Genomic DNA, 12,329 nt, shown 5'->3' with positions numbered 1-12,329 from the left:
AAAGGCGACTTCCGAGAGACGTGTGCATCCATTAGTCGACTCAAAGTACAATAAGTGAAGGCAATAACAACATGTCAGATACCATCACAGAGAGACTCTTTTCACTCTGTCTGAGGCAGTGCAGCGGGGATTCAACAGCCTTGTTTTTGCAGGTGGAAACTGCTGTGCCATCTCCAGCTCATCTCTCTCTCTCCCTCCCTCTCTCTCCCTCCCTCGCTTCCTACGTCTCCCTCGCTCTCTCCATCGTTTATCTGCTTCAATAAATACATCCGCCTCCCTCTGTCTGTCTCTGCTGCTCGGCTCGTTCCATCAATCACAGACTGTGGAGCTCTGGAAGAGAGTTGCGCACGCACGTCAGAGTGGGCTGTTATTAGAGGACGAGATGCAGGTGAACGTTGGGAGATTACACTTTGACCTGCGAATGTGTTGCTTTCGTCAAGTGGAACCGCACAGACGCACGCTTTGAAGATTCCACCTCCTCGTACAGCCCTCAACATGTACTACTTCAATTTACAAATGTGGAGTATAGGATCTTGTTTTTTATTGTACTGAGAGTAAAACAGGGCCTATTGAGTATATATTCCATTTTACAGTACAGTCTTAACAGGTCATGCCAATAAAGCAAAGTATGTCTGAAAATTGTATACAAGTATAGCATAGATTAATGCCACATACCAGCATTTACAGCTCAAGCTAGTTTGCAATAACCAAAGATAGAACTTTACATAAAACTCCACAGGAAAATATAAAACAGCACAAACCAGAGCACATATTTTTACATTATTTTATACGCTTTCAACCTAAAACCATACAGTATTTGTTTTTGTAAAAGTTAAATTCACATTAAGTGCGCTAAATAAATGCATTTCTACAGTTGAATGTCTCTTTAGAGCCACAGTGATGCACTAGAGGAACGCAGTGCATGCTACCTGGTTCCAAACATAGTAATCTACCAAATAGCATTAGTGTCACCCTGACACAGAAGTACCAGCTACTGCTCAGAACTTCAAAAAGGGACACAACGTTATTTGCAAGTATTATCTCATTAACCTCAGGCATAGTTTAAATAAAGCTACGGTGAGCATTTGGATCAGTTCACAGAAACTCCACAAAAGCCACTATAAAATGTAATTACTGAACCGGCAGAAAGAATCCAATCTCCACAGCAAATGAGGCCCTGATGATAACGTCACAGACGAGCTGCTGAAACTACAGCCCATGTAGACATCTAGATGCAATTTTCACTGTTCATCGTGTTCCCACAAATAAACACTAAAAAGCTACTCATTTTACAAACATTTCTAGAATTTTCCTTGATGAGTAAACAATGACTTACTAAAAGTCCACAGAAGACAGTGGAGTGGAGCAAACACGAAACACTGTGATATGAGGGAGGACAAAGGATTTCTGTGTTATCAATAAGACAGGCGGAGAAACACACACACACTTATTTTTGCTCCAACCGCTGACCTTTACTGGAACATGAGCCTAGTCCTGACTTAATCATGAGTACACAGGATCTTCTTCTTCTCAGTCACAGGGTGGTGTATGCTGTACATTGTAAAGCCCCAAGGCAAATTTGTCCTATTGGGCTGTGTAAATAAAAGCCCTGACTTGACCTGACAACAGTCTATTAGTAAGCATTGGAGAGAAAAAGACAAGGGGGGGGGGGGGGGGGGGACTGAGGGGAGGATCATTCATGCTGCACCAGTGGAGACAGTCTACATAGAACTGTAGGCTACATGTACCGTATGGCAACTACGTCCAGCTGAAATTAGGGCTGCAAATAACGACTATTTTAATTATCGATTAATCTGTCGATTATTTTTTCGATTAATCGGCGGGGAAAAGGCGAGTGAAAAAAAACGTGTCTTTAGTCTTGCAAACTATTCCACCCCTGCTTTACTACTGTTATTAACGAGCAAACGCTAACTTGTCATGCTTGTCAAGCAGGATGACGAGTAAACAGCAGGAGAGCTACTGGAGGGACGTTACGTTCCTCACTTCAAAACAGAACAACATACGCTTTTGCATATCTTGCAATTAACACACTTTTTCCATTTATTTGGTGTGAAATGCTGCCTCACCTTGGGTGACTTAGGTCGTACTGGTTTCTCTTCCTCCGCCATGTGTTTCAGAACAACGTTACGGTTCTCTCCGATGGTCTGTCCTCTACCTCCGCTCTGCTCTTTTTTCTTTTTCTTTTATTTGCACTGCGCTCAACTCAACTTTTTGTTTGTTTGTACTCAAACATCTCCGCGACTTATTGAGTGGCGTAATAGTCGCGCGACACAACGAATCGATAATGAAATTCGTAGCCAACTCTTTTAATAATCGAATTTTATCGATTTTATCGATTCGTTGTTGCAGCCCTAGCTGAAATGTGCCACTAGAATACAGACTGGGTTGGGCTCTAAAAAAAACAAAAAAAAATTACACAGCCACCTTCCTTAGTGTAGCCTAGAATCAACCAGAAAATAGACAGCACTCAACAGACAATTAAATGAAAATGACTGACAATAAATAAAGTCACCGCGGCGGGTGAAACAAGCATTATCAAGACAAATAGATTAAATGACCTGGAAAAAAGTACCGTAACAGAATAAATAAACCATAACATCAATAATATAGCTTTGTCAGGGGCTAGAGAAAATAATTAATTAAAATACAAGTCCCCTCACTTTTTCAGTTTGTCATTTGGGTTAATGTATCCATGTGTCCAACTAACTAGAACATGTTTAAGTTTTGGAAGGACTTCAACAATCTTAGCTTATGTATGTGAAATCTGCCAATTGCAAGTAAAAGATTAGTCATTAACTGTAACCAAAAGCGTTATCATTATTACATTGAAATGTAGGCGGAATTGCTAGAATAGAATGTCCCGTCTTGTTCTTGACAAACGTCTATATACGTTTCCAAAACACAAATGCAGGAAGGAGCAGTGACTGAAGTGTTTCTGGCTCAGCTCCACAAAAGGTGCATTTATCATGTCAACAAATGTGTTGATTATTGTGTTACACGAGTAAATGTTACTACATGAATTATTTATATTTGCCCGGAAGAGATTTGGCTGTTAGTTGACCTTTAATCAAACAAAGTCGTTACAAAGATTATGACAATATGAACTGTAATTGCTGACAGTGATCTTGGCGTTGCTCCAAATTGATGTTGTGAACATTACACAATTAGAGTGAGTTCAGTGTGTTGTAGTAACGTTACTCACCTGTATCTGAACGCCTTTCTGCGGGTCTCGTGCACCGCGAACATCCTGGGTGTGTTTTATTTGGGTCACTTAGCGTGCTGTCCAGGTGCGTGCAATTAATTGAGGTGAATGCAACTTTGTTTTTTTTAACTCTTCTGGGGGAACACAAATGCTAAATTGAATCATAACCCACAATGAGGTTATTATCTTTAATTAACTTAATGCTAGCACCGACTATGGTGGACCTCTCTTTCTACATCCCTCGTACCTGCGCGCTCCACCTGGCACCGGGCCAGTGAACGTGACTCATGTATTACTTCCGGGGTGTCGGCTGAGAGCGGAGCGTGACCTCTCTGTAGCTCCGCCCTCCTGCGGCCGCAAACGCACCAGCAGCTTCCTCTCTGCTGCTGATTTATCACCTTTCTAATGTGGCTTAAGTGTGGCATATCATGCAAAACATCTCAACTTACTTTTTTAATTAAAATATATATATTTTTCTGTCATAATGGGCAGAAATGCATGTTTGTTTAAGCACATAATTGTAAATAACGAGGTTAAAATAGCGCCATCTCGCGGTAGGTCGAGTCCGTTCTAGTTCTGTGGTTCAATGGAGTTGACGGACATCCACGCTTTCTCCCTTTTCTGTAGTGATATATTATAGATTAAATAAAAAAACTAAAACTAATTTACATTTCTTTTTTTGTTCTTTTTTTTAATCAGGCAATATCGTGTCAGTTTAGTTTTTATCTGTTCTTAAAAGATGTAGTTTTTAATTGGTATCAGTTTACTACTACGACTACTAACAATAGTTTACTATCATAACCCTGGTACCAACAGGTACAGTTGTTAAAACGTTTGCATCACCTTGTTAATGAACTCAGTGTGATATTAACTGAATCATGACAAAAAATGTTAAGCTCTGCCATCATTTGAAGTTCACTGAAAAACAAAAGATTAACCGGAAGACACAATGATTTGTGAATTATGATGACCAAATATTCACATTGACAACATTCAAGCTGCAAAGCGTGCATCTAACAGCTAAAGTAGCTAATTTAGAATAGCTACTTCATATCCCTCCAAGGTCTTTTTCTTTCATTTTCTCACTCATACATATAAACGGATTGTTTGCTACTGATTTCCTAGAGTCAGTATAGGTGCCTGCATGCATGCATGTGGTAATGAATGACCTTTTGCGTGGCCTAGTCATATTTTGCAGTAGAAGCCCAAGAACTCAGTATTGTTAGATGGTGCCGTTCCCACAACCACAGTACATATAATTCAGTTTGGGCAGCTTTGAGGAGTGTTTTGAATATAGCCCCTTCCTCACTCTGTATTTCTCCCTCCATGTGTGCCCCTCATGTGGCTGTGCAGAAATGACAACAACCAAACCATATCCAATCAAATTGATATGCGGCTCAAGAGGAAGCAGACAACATGGAGGCTGTGGGTGACTGCTGTGTGTTTTTGACTCACCACCTGGGACTACGGAGCTCATCGTCCTGCTGTGATACACCGGGTGTGTGTTGTGCATACAGTGTGACTGCACAGATTAGCTGGGCGCTTCATATAGGCATGAGCCGGTTTAACCACGGTGACACCAGGGATGATGGAATGAAGAGAGGCTCAAAATGTAGATCCATTAAAAGCTCTTTAGGGCGACTCAGTTGTCTGTCTTGTCATTTGTATGTATTTATACACGCAGTAAGCGATTTCCAGGGGGGGACGCCTTCCCCCTTGTTAGCAAAATGACCAAAAATGCATGCCTTTGTTAACAAACCATCCCAGGGGTTGTTCAATAGAATATGTAAGATTAGTCTGACTGACTTATTGATGGCTCCTAAATATCTATAGCCTGGCTGTCTTGTGTATTGATCCATCCATGTTGCTGTCTGCAGTGCAGACACATTTGTAATGAGGATTTTTTCTCTGAATCCTGCCCTTCTGTCACTTTTGTCTTGGATCTATAATATTCAGACAGAGCCAAGCTAGCTGTGTCCCCCTGTGTCCTGTCTTTATGCTAAGCTAAGCTAACTGGCTGCTGGCTGTTGCTATTTAACGTACAGACATGAGAGTGGAATCAGTCTTCCCAACTAACTCTCAGCACGCAAATACGCATATTCAACCTAAATGTAAGCTATCGCTGACTAATCCTCAGAAGGAGCACTTCCCCCAGTCGTCCTCATTTCATCTGGTTTCAAATCAAAACTTGCAAAACTTTGAATTGGACATTTTTTGTTTGCACTGTTTCTGTGTAAAGAAGAAAATCCATCCCAAGTTGTTTTATTTAATCAATTTGCAGCCACTTTAGCTTTGTTTGTATAGTGGATGAATGGCCTTAAAGTTTAGAAAAGGAACTGATAAGAAACATGGCAATACATAAAGTCAAAGTTGACTCTGAGGGAAATAATCAACCACTCTGTTTGACTTTATCTAGTGCTAAAATGGAATTTCTGCCGCAAAGTTCACATCAACTTGAGGATCCAGTTCACTCCCCAAAGTTAAAATAACAGCAGCCAAAGTAAACCATATCTTTCCAAAGAGTTTCCAAAATAATTTCCCCTGAAGTGCCCTTTACTGTATAGGGCTGATTGCTGATTGCTGCTTGCAGCGTTTTGGTGCCATGCTAACACAGCGTTTGATCATAAATGCAGACGATAACGTAAATGAATGTACAATAAATTGCTCTGTTCCAGTTAAGGGGATTTACTTTGACATTCAAAGAAGAAGTCAGCAAGGTATCCTGGTGGTCCTCGCTTCATTCCTTCACTTGTGAATCCCAGAGTGGGCTCAGCTTCCATCTCTTTAAACGTGTCCTTGAACATGAAACCAATCAAAGGTTCCCTGAGGTCCTCAGGGAAACTCCTAAATGTTTGGAGCTCTGTAGAATTGACCACATCGTTCAATTTGTTGGTGCAGCACTCCGAACTTTAACACCTGTACTCTTTTTTTTATCACTAAAGATGATAAGATTGGTATTTGGTAGCAGTGTAACCTGCATAGTCTGAACAATGTTATGAATTCTCTATTGAAAGAATAGACTGGACAGACTGGGTATTTGATCCAAGTGTTAATCCTTTAAATCCCTCAATAAAACACGTGCCACAGTGTCTGTTTTGTGAGGAACGTAGACTTTGCTGTCTAAACTGTTTATGATGTATTAAAAAATATCAAGCCATTTTCCGTGTCTTTTCAAGGCGTAAAGCCTCAAAATGAAGTCCTTGATCTTAAATATATATATATTTTATCACGTTTATGTCAGCTGTTTGATCTCAGGCTGTGAAAACAGCAGTTTTCGGTGAAAGCTTGACAGGGAGTTTGGGATGCTTTCCCCCAAAAGGCTGCGTGTTAGATCAGCATTTTATCTTGCTTCCTCTGAGCTGCTGCTGAAAAATAAAGCTGAATGGAAATAAATAAATAATCTGTTTCTCAGCAAGAGAAAAACATCTCTCGTTTTCCCTTATTTGCAACCTGTTTGTTCATTTCACACGCCTTTCAAATCCTGAGAGGTGAGACGTGAACAATGTTCTTGCCTCTAAAAAAACATTTCCTCTCCTTTACTTCAAAACTCATTTGGGAAGTATACAAGAGAAGGTAACTTTGAAGACATTTGTATTACTGAAGTTCCTTGCCAGAGGACGATGGCACACTCGACATTTGCACTCAAATAGAAAGTAAGGTGATGCTGTCATGCAAGACATGTAATCTATTAAATTACCAATCAATAACACTCTTGAAAAAAAGCTTTTTTCTCCCTCGTTGATCATAGATTTCACGTTAATTAACTCCAGTTTATGTTACAGTATCTACCCACGTATCCACTTTCATCATAGACCGAAGCAACATGCTCTCAAAATTAATTTCATTTTCTTGTGACCTGGTTTTCATACACTACTGCTCATCTAAAAATACGATCTGCTCACTTAGCAGATGTATAAAAGCATGACCACATCGTATCATAGCGTTACTGTAGACACACGGAACGATTTCTGCGGAACACCATGAAGAGATGTTTTAATCTTGCAGTGGCCCATCCTTTTGCTTCCCGAGAGAGTGACGTGATGGAGATGAGTGACACTGCTGTGTCAAGCCGGTCGATAACCTTCCGTCTGTCCTCCAGCGGCTGAGCAATTAACCAGCAGCAGCAGATGAAGACAAGGGATCATTACGGAGGCTAAGCCTGAACGATCAACTCTGCATGTGTTTGTTTGTGGGAGCGTGTCAGTGTTTGTCTGCTTGCTCTCTGTGTATCTCTTCCTATGTCAGTAAATGGTTTGCTGCGCTGCCATTGACACAGAAAAATCAATAGCCCCTGCTCAGCCTCTCTAGTTCCAGATCTTAGATCTCCGACCCTGCACTCCCTCTTGAGGCAATGCTGGATCCAAATGCAATGTCAAGTTGGAAATTAATTTGAAGTATAGCATTTAAAGTGTCATATTTAATGCCATAAGACTGCATCGGGAAAGCCAGGGTTGAGAAAATGGGATATCCAAAGGCTAATTCTATCGCGTTTCAGTATAGGAGGAAAATGCAGATTTCTCAGCCAGACAAACCAGCGCTGGCCTTCCACTGAGCCCACAGAAGCTTCCTGTCTCTGGGGTTCCTCGCACAGACTTACCCCCTCAAATCCAGGCTGCCTCTGCTAAATCAGAAGAAGAAGTGGAGGAGGATGGATTAGTGGTGTCAGAGTGAGAGTTACAGAGACCTCGAAAGAACCATCAATTTGTAGCCTAAATTTGCATCCAATTTAGACTGAGGATTTTGGTTTTGGGAGAAATTTGACTGTAAAATCTAAATTGGCTGATCTGTTTAGCTGCACAGAGAATCGCTCTAAATTCAATCTGTGCCTTTTTTTTCTGAGCTGGAAGTTTGAAAGTGCACCTTCTTGTTCACTTTGAATATTATGTGAACGAGGTTGTGGCACAAACAGCCTCTTCAACACCAACTATAATAGCATGCTTCAGCTGCTAATCCACCGAGCCCGAGAGCTCCAAAGAGCCTTTTGTAACTGAAGCGATCTGATCTGACTTCCACAATGTCCGACCTCCCAGCAATCACTTTGATGGCTTTGCATTGTGCTGCATGTCAAACACAGGAAGTCTTTTAAGGATTAAGTTAAAGCCACACATAAAAAGAGACTTATTTCCATGAGTCTGTTGCCCCGGTGCATGCTGGGAGGCTTCCCTGGGATGCTACAATACAAACACATAATGTACAAACTTTGATTGCATTTTGTAAGTTGACAAACCAGAATTACATATTTGCAATGTTACTTATGATGTCAGCTTCACCATCATTTATCCTTGTGAGACTATAAATGCCATACCAATGCAGTCAGTTCACAATTATCTTAAAGGACAATGTGTGACATTTGACTTCTCCCCCTTCTGCTAATATAAGGTTGAATCCAAAGGGAGTGTTTTTTAGGAGGAGAAAGAAAATATTAAATACAAAAATAATAGATAAATAAAAAAAGAAAGAGGGAAGAATACTTTTTCCTGGCAGGGGAGGCTAATGAGATGCCATGGTCCAATCGTTTTATGATATTTAGTTTTGTCTGTATTTGCATTTTTACCCATACTGTGCTATGAGGCAGTGGGTACCCTCCTTTAGGCTATTTGAACAATGCAAGGAGAAGTTCAGACAACACTCACAGAGGGAGAGCGACTTTATTCTCTGCTCAGGTAAACAATACTCTTCTATATCTTTACATAGACAATAGTTGCTTGCTGCTCTGTTAAGGTTCAGAATGTTAAATACAGTTCCTTTAAATGCTGTAAGGTTGTTCAAAGAGGTAGCACTGTTTTAAGCATCGTATTCACACTGTCAGTGAAGACATCACATGCTCTGTAATGTAAATAAAAGTGACCATTAAGAGCATCAATGATCAAAATCAATGAGCGTCTACCTGTGATGGGATATCACTACAGAGGTTAATAGAAGAGATGAGGTCATTAACTACTCAATATCTTATGTTGGGACCATTTGATCTGTTTCACTGTCATTGGGAAAATGATTATTCCTTTTCCTTTTTACATTTATGGATTTAAAATACACAATTACGCACTAACTGAAGACACGCACACGCACACAAACACGCACACACACAAGCACTCAGAGTGAGTGATAGTAAGTCAGCAAAAGGTTAAGCTGCTGATTAAACCGAGCTTAGCCTTAAACATGGGCAGAATGTAATATGTGTTGAGTAGAGTGTGTGTGTGTGTGTGTGTGTGTGTGTGTGTGTGTGTGTGTGTGTGTGTGTATGTGTGTGTGTGTGTGTGTGTGTGCGTGTGTTTGAGACTCCACATGATTGCCATAAATAGTTACATCCTTCTTAAGGTCAATTTTAACGTCAGCGATTGTGTGTGTGTGTGTGTGTGTGTGTGTGTGTGTGTGTGTGTGTGTGTGTGTGTGTGTGCGTCCATGTTGTCAAATGTAATGCAGTAGTGCAGTGCTTTGGTAAGTGAGTCATGTTGTAGCACGTAACGTCAGGGTTGTCAATTCTTACCTCCGTTATGTATTTACTCATTTATTTTCAGTTAAAATAAAGGAATATCGTATATTACTGTATAAAGCAGAGCTTATGAGTGCTTGAGTGTGCGAACCAAACAGAGAGTCAGATGGAAAAACGTGACGAAAAAGACTGACAAGGGACAGAGAGACGAGAAGTGAGTGGCAATCGATTGAGGATATACGAACTCTGTGGTTTTACGACATGGCAGGAGGGAGGGAGGAGAGCAGGGTCAGAGATCAAGGGTGTGTGTGTGTGTGTGTGTGGGGGGGGGGGCATGACTGATGGCTCTCCATGGCAGGCCCCTACTGACCACAGGGGATGTGGTGAGAAGGGCAGGGAGAGCCGAGTGGTAACAAGAGCTGCATCTGAAAGATGATGCTGTGAGCAACAGGCGAGGACGCTCTGAGAATTGCTCAGGGAGGGAGTGGAGCAGCGAGAGCGATAAATAAAAGTAAAGAATCACAGGGAGACACTGAGAGAGATGAGATGGAGGGAACATTGGGGAGAGAGAGAGAGAGAGAGAGAGGGGGGGGGGGGGTATGGGAGAGATCAAAAGGATGTTTTTTCTCTCCCTTCATCTGTCGCCTTGGGCTATAAAACATTTGTTAACAACACATGAAATTCGCACCAATCTCAGGCGCTCACACAATCCTCCGTGTTCAGATTTGGTTGCTCTCTTGATCTTCCTCTGCCTTCCTCCCCGGAGACCAATCAGCCACGCCTTTCATCCACCTCTGCAAGCAGCTGTGGAAAGACAAGGCGATAAAGATGATGAGGGTCTGTCGGACTGGAGATTCAAGCTTTTTTGTTGACAGATAAACGTAAAAGAATTTTATGCCTGCTGCTGAGCACATTCACACATTTCTCCAAAAATGATAGAAATACATTCTGACACTTTGTCTTTATTTTGTTGCATGGTACATTAGGTTTCTCATACTGGCATGATATTAGATGAAAGTGTTTCTACAGTTCTGAAGAGGAGCCAGAAAGATGGTGATAGTAAATCCAGACCAAACTCCGGGGGACTGTTTTTGTGAAATGTAAGCATGAAGAGTGTTACAGCACCTTGCTTTAATCCAACTGGCGAAACGAAACAATTCAATAAAGTAGCCTCAGGTTAACGGTTATTCTGGGGCCTTCAGGAAAAACCTTCAGCTATGTAGTGCAGTATAAAAAGTATCTGCATTGAAGGATGTATATTCTGTCCTTCTTCTAATTAAAGTGGCAGAAAATAAATGTTCCTTCGTTAAATTATATGTGGGCTGAGAAAAGAAAGCTGCAAGACAAGCAGGACTTGTTAAGTTGACTCACATAATGGATTATTCTCAATAAAGAAATCTACGATCAATCACAGAAACAGGTAGTCTACAATATACACCATTATTTTTTTTCACTCTTAAACAAGTATTACGAATTCACAATATGAACTCACTGGTGTATGTGTCTGAATGTGCCACCTAATGAATGTGTTTTATTGTCAGAAGACAAAAAGAGGGCCCAAATCCTAATTTCCACAGTTAATAAGAACACTAGATTCTTAGTTTTAGAACATTTACCTAGGGACAGACCGTCAGCTCTGGGAACTGTCAGTGACAACAAAAAACTCATCCGTGCAGGCATGCCAGCCTTTTCCTTTCATGCCCATTATCTCAAGCTGCCTCCTCTCCTTTTCTTCTGCCTCCTCGCCATGCCGTCAGAGCGAGAGCGCTCAGTCATCCGCCCCCGCACTCCCTCCTTCCCACCTGCTTCCCTGCTCCATCAATCTCTTGCCTGCTGCCCAACAATCCCCCTGCTTCTCCTCCATTTGTTGGCCCCTCTCTCTGTCTCTCATGCTCTCCAGCGCCCTCCCACCTTAGAACCACTACAGCGCTCTGTTGCCATGACAGCAAAGGTAATGTCAAGGCAAGAGAGTGGCGAACCTGTTTCTAACCTTTTGTTTGCACACACACACACACACACACACACACACACACACACACACACACACACACACAGACACTCCAGGCCCCGGGTGGCTAGCTTTCACAGGCTCTGTGTCGTAAACCCAACAGGATCTTGTTGTCTGTCCCGTTTGCCGCTTTTCTCAAGGATAGGCACATGTGGCCTTCATGCCGTTGCTACGGAAACCTGTATGGATCCTTAACTTGATCCTTCATTGGCTGAAATGCCCCAGGTTGCGTCTTGATTGGTTAAAGGAGTGGAGGATGCAATTCAGGCCCAACCTCTACCAATACCTTTTGGTTGGATTTTGTCCGGATTGTTTTTTTTCCCACAGATGATGGCTGTTTGTCAGGTTTGTTAATGGTGCTGCACAACATTACATATTCATTCTGTTTTACATTCAACAAACGGATCGTTTTCACCTTCAAATATTGTGGAAAAACTGTTATAACACACACATGACTCATGTCCGTAAAATGACGGCATGTTCATAGAATAACAAGGCTTCATTCATCAGTATATTGTATGGTTCACTCCATTTGTCTAGACATAGATGGTCATTTTGGAAGAAAATTGTTTATACAATATTTTGTTTTTTAGCTGCCTTTAATGAACACCAATTTCCCATGAAACCTAGACCAGAGGCTTTGAAACTGTGAGCTGCGCCCTTCC

The sequence above is a fragment of the Cebidichthys violaceus genome, unplaced genomic scaffold (assembly GCF_023349555.1).
Source record: "Cebidichthys violaceus isolate CVI_PGR_0920_01 unplaced genomic scaffold, fCebVio1.0.p SCAF_19, whole genome shotgun sequence".
NCBI lineage: Eukaryota > Metazoa > Chordata > Actinopteri > Perciformes > Stichaeidae > Cebidichthys > Cebidichthys violaceus.
The sequence above is the reverse complement of the archived record's forward strand: the minus strand, read 5'-3'. Positions refer to the sequence as shown.